At 35.9% G+C, this 5,618-nt stretch overlaps 1 long non-coding RNA gene across 2 annotated transcripts; it reads right to left on the bottom strand.

The window, feature by feature from the left end:
* Nucleotides 1–265: 265 nt before the first annotated feature.
* LOC117781838 lies at nucleotides 266–510 on the bottom strand. Of its 2 annotated transcripts, none has more exons than XR_004617205.1 (2): nucleotides 416–510; nucleotides 266–351 (listed from the first exon to the last, which is right to left on the bottom strand). It is a non-coding gene; the product is annotated as an uncharacterized LOC117781838 (long non-coding RNA). The 2 variants fall into 2 exon arrangements; XR_004617204.1 differs by having other exon boundaries at nucleotides 266–347.
* Between the last annotated feature and the right edge of the window lie 5,108 nt (nucleotides 511–5,618).

Below are 5,618 nucleotides of genomic sequence, written 5' to 3'. Positions count from 1 at the left end.
TTTCAGTTGACAATTTGGGAAAATTCTCCTTAGAGCTGTAGGCGTTGTCCGCTTGTAATGCCAACAATGAGTAGTCAAAGACTTAAGAAGAAGCCAATATCAAATCCAATATATTCATTGACTACGCAAAAGGCGATCGAGCTGTGTGTATGTGTGTGTTAACTCGAACAGCGATCCATAAAACCCATGTCAAAAAGTTAAAGCTGAGGTTGAAATTGGAATCTTCCCGGGTGTGTGTGTGTATGTAAGTGTGAAACAGCAAGCATAAAAATCGGAATACATATTATTTATGAGGTTCATCAGGAGTTTACGATGGCACACAGGCTCGGACTCGAAAACTTATTTACCTGGCTTACAATTAAAAAAAAAAACATACACATTTAAAAAAAGATAACGAATGCATCTCTCCCTTTACCTTCATCCCCCAACTCCATCTCCATCGCCATCGATTGAGAGCTGGCCTCATGCTGCGTCAAGGGCCCTGTTCCAGTCTCAGCCTGGTTAGCCGGTCGTCTCAGACTTTATGACGTCCTCGCTTAATGTGCGCCGTGTAACGAAAGTACATTTTTCATAACTTGGCCCAAAACGTACCCAATATCGATAAATATTTCTGATGCAGGTAGTTGCACACACACACACACACACACGTGTATGTGTAGGTGTAGGTGTGTATTGTAGGTAGCACCTTTTTCTCTCCGACCAGACAAAGTGGCAGCAACATCATTAGCAGCTGTGTGTGTTTACTGTAACTCTGCTGCAAATGCATACATATCTTTCAATGGCATTGGTAAATATAATCAATAAGAATTTGAATTTATTTACATTTATATTACTTATTATAAAGGTTATGTATGGTATTAGGTATCAGCATATCTAGTTTAGGATTTAGTCTTGTAAATTCATTTGTATTTGTATGATAGCATACACAATTTCTGTCAAAACAGTAAGTTTATTAAAAATTGTACTCTCAAAAAAATTTAAGATCTAAAAGTAGACAAAATAAAATAAATATAAAGAAAATATATTAATTTCCGGTTTAAATATTGTCAATTTTTGATGCTTTTACTTCTTGTCGAAGCAACAGCTCAAACTAAATTGAGAATTGTAAAAGTATTTGACAAGAAACCTTATGAATGTGCTGGAAATAATCTGTGTTGGATAACAATAAAAAGTATGCCTAACTGCTATAATTAACTTGAATGTCACAAAAAAACTGTGTTGACTAGCATATACAAGTAAAGCTATAAGTTAAGAAATATTCATTTTGAAATGTTTATCTCAAAATTTTGTTCAGCAATTACCCAGACATTTTCGGTGCTGTGGGAATGCTATTGGACACTTGAAGACTAACAAACATGCACTACACCAAACGCCAATAAAAACATCTCACACCTCGCCTCAGCCTCACCCTCAAGAGAAGGCAACCAAATAAATAATTTCTATTTGTGTAAGGTCACAGTAGAAGCCATAGACAAATGCAAATACGAGTAAATAGTGTCATAAAACTAGAAATATTTGACTGGCCTTTGGCCCAAACGCAGGTGTCAAGAGTTCCTTGAATCGGGTGAAAAGGTCAAGTACTCGACTATGGTCAAGAATGAGTTGTCACTCAAGGCAAATAAATAAATAATAAACAGCTAAGAATAAATTCACATGCGAATGCTAAAATGACAAAAAAAAATAAAAATTCAGAGAAGTAGTATTATAATATGAATTAATCGCTTTAATTGGCATTGCGGCTAACGTCGCTCATTAAAGGATAATATCCTTGTGGTTTTCTGCCTTTGCCGACAGCTAATTAGGCGTGCATACTTTCGCGTGTTGCCCGTCAATGGGATTGTGGCAAACAAATTGGAAACTTGATACAAATTAAGCAAATGTGTCTAAGCACAATTTCGTTGTCAAGGCTTAAGGGTTATTCAACCAGCACCTAGACCTCAGATCTCAGACCCCAACAAATGCAGTTGCCATGGTCGCTAGCAGCCAATTAAAAATAAGCCAATTTTTCTGCCTTATGCAGATGGAGATGACTCAGATGGAGCCGAAGATGAAGATGCTTCGATTGAGCTGTTGAGGTTTTCAACTTTTCCATTTTTTCATTTTTCCAAAATATGTATGCCAAGTTGTTGGTCGCATTGGTAGACCGACAGCCAGACCGACCTCGAGTGCTGTGGTCCACTTGAAATTATGCCGAGAGATGCTCGAGTGCGCACAGCCGCCAATAACCACGCACAACACACTCATCCAGGCGACCACAAACAACCCTCGACAGCAAGTACAACAAGCACTACAACAACCTGAACCATCTAGGGTCTGGAGACCCTTTGCATAAGGGTTGGGGGTACGTTTTCAATCAAAGCTACGTTCTGCGTCTGCGACTGCGATCTTTCTACTTGGCTAAACTGTTCGTGCGGTCTGTCGCCAGGGTTCGACCCTGGGTTCGTTTCCGGAATCTGTCAGTCAGTCAGTCGGTCGGTCGGGCGCCCGGTCGGTTGCAGCTTTTGCTACGCATCGCAAAATTGCCAGCAATTAAGAATATTCCATATTTGTATTTCTAGTTTTTCTTTCCTCTCCCCTCCTGTCCTCTCCATTCAAATTTTTTTTCATTTTTAATCGGACATGTGCATTGTTGGCATAATTATAGGCTTAGCGCAAATTATTGACAAGTGAATTAGAAAAATATTTTCGTTTTCGATTGTGAATGCGCAGAGAGTTCTTGCTATTCTATTGTATTCCTTGTTTAATGGAGCATTGAAATGTAAAATTCGCCTCGAGACGTGTGAACATATTCGATGCATTGGGTTGTAATGTTTTCAAGGTTTATGTTATCGAGTTAATCTGTGATTACATAAGCCAACCATTGAGATTAAACTCCCTATTTCGCTCAAGGAAAAATAAAAAACTATGAATAGTAAGAAAATCTTATTTAAGTTCTCAAACTAGATTGAAAGATATGAATGAGTAAAATTGTTAAATAGATTTACACACTAAGTTTCTGAATAATTTATATACATACTATGAAAGTAAAATCGAATGAAAGAAAAATATATAGTTCATTAATTATTCCTTATATATTTAACATTTTTTGTTCAAGTTCATATCTTTAAACATATGATAAGATATTCCTATATATGTTGATAAAGTAAACATACTTCTCTTTTATTATTTGTCAACAGATTTGAACCTTAATGGGTTACATTCATATTTACATAAGTATATTTGGCATGCCTAATTTTATGAAAATTTATAGATTTTGGCTGTGATTCCTAAATAATGAAGTTGCGCCCTAAAACAGAGACTATAAAAATCTCAAAAATTTGAATTTCTAAATCGTTGCAATATATCCACAAACTATACAAATTTAATTTAAAACCAAAAATCTGTCAAAATGTTTATTCATAGCACGAGTAATTTATAGGTTCGCATCGTAGTCAGACCCCGATTCAGTCCATATACCACATCATCCAAGGCTCTACAGATGCCGTATTGGGGTTGATATACGTGGTAAGAGGCATTGATGTTAAACCGACAGAGAGGGGGGAATGCTAAAATAAAGGATACGCTGGCTGTTTGTATAATCAATTTGTTGGCCGTGACGTCATCATGACGAATTCACACTCTTTGTGATTTTCACTTTTCGACGAGTTTCAAGTTTCGTGCTTCGAGTTTCGTCGCCGTCAATGCGTATGCAGCAGCCCAGAGAGAATTTTCAATGTACTTCATACTCGTACTCTGGAACAGGCCTACAACATTCAATTCGTTACGTTTGTTATACATTTTATTCGACTTTTCTCCACCTCGCACCACCTCTGCACCACTGACAACCTCTCATGGAGGTGAGGTAAGTGCTTTCGGGCCGCTGTCGATAGACTGTGACGTTGACGGGAGCGCGGTGACTATGTAGATTTTTATTTTTATTATTATTATTCTGCTTTTTTTCTATTTCTACTTTTATAGCGGCGGCGTAACAAAATTCTTATGAATATTAATTGGCTCTCGCTGTTTGCGTTGGTTGTCACTCAAAGTGACCGCGTTGGTAAGTGGATGCCATAGCTGGGGTTCCATTTCGATTTGATACGCCTGTTTACAACTCGGACAGGTTTAACTGGCTTAATGCTCAGATAAGCAACGGCTCTCGACCAACTCACATAAGGCTTTTCACTCGGTTTTCCTATTAATCCCTTGGCTAATCGAATTCGATATTCACTTTGAGATATAGCGCTTGGTTAATCCTAGAATAAGCTACCCATATTGTGACAAAACAGGTTTCTAACTTGTATCTATAAAGGCTTTCTTGATCGAAATATTTTTAGCAAATCTTATATCATATTTATAATTAAGCACGTGAAGTATTAAAGAAAGATTTGTCAACAGAGGTGGTTTTTAATTACCGTATAGAATATTCTAATAACATTGCAAAATTTAAATTTCAAACAATTTCCATATCTTTAATAATAACCCAATTTCAACTTAGATTCTCAAAATGTAATGACTTTTTTAAGCTTATGACATCTTGATCTTTAAATTTCTAACGAGTACATATCTTAAGCCCTTTATAATTGTTTCCCCTTACAATTGCTTTATTTATAATGTGTTAATGACTTTGTTCCCAGAGCTTTAATTTGAGTAACCGCCTGAATATGACTCATTCAACATTCTCTGCAATGAAATCTCTGGTTGAGTTAGAGTATCAATCGTCTAACAGCGGAAAGATTTTCTCACACACTTTGCTCAGGCAGCTCACAGCACATATTATCACGAATTCATATTTCATATCAACATCACAGTGAGTTACAAAATTTATGCGCCCACACAAAACCAGACATTCTACGGTTTGCGTTTGAGCACGGACTGACGTCTGACTGGCTGCTGTCCAACATAATCTACATCAATGGTGATGGCGATGCAGATGGAGATGAATATGAAGATGGAAATGACGATGGTGATGGTGATGCTGTGCCTGCACATTAGAACGATGCCGAATGCCACTGTCTAGCCAATGCCTGGGAGCTATAAAAAAAATCCAGAGGAAACCATATAATAAAAAGGGTAATAATCGCTGATGAACAAAAAAATACTCACTGTTTGATATGTTGTTTTCGAAACGAGCAATTGAAGTAAATAAGAAATAAATGAATTAATTCAAAATACTTAAAAGAAATTATACCTTTTTTTAATGTTTACCCCATTTTTTTTAAATATAAAAAAATCAATTTAAGTTTTATTAAATAACAATTGATTTGAATAAAAATTCAAATGTTACTGTTATTAAAATATTTATATTTTAAATGTTTGCTCTCCATTTAATCAATTTAAATCTTAATTTATACATATATAATTTTATAGCATCTGTATATAAAATATCTATAATATTGTTTAATTTCAAAATTGAATAATTATTACATTTATTTAAATTTTTTCGTAAATGTAAACCACAAGCTCTCTTTTTTTAACTGACTATCTTTCTAGACCATCCGAATAATACTAGGGTATCTTTAGTGATAGCTTAAAGGTATACAATATAATTATCTCGCGTTGAGCCGCCCACAACACATGAGACGACACCTGAGTCTGCATTTAAAGCATGAAGCCTTGTTGATAGCATTTCCCTCTCGGTC

The sequence above is a fragment of the Drosophila innubila genome (genome assembly GCF_004354385.1).
Source record: "Drosophila innubila isolate TH190305 chromosome 2L unlocalized genomic scaffold, UK_Dinn_1.0 4_B_2L, whole genome shotgun sequence".
Classification (NCBI taxonomy): domain Eukaryota; kingdom Metazoa; phylum Arthropoda; class Insecta; order Diptera; family Drosophilidae; genus Drosophila; species Drosophila innubila.
This window is presented reverse-complemented; position numbering and strand designations above follow the sequence as displayed.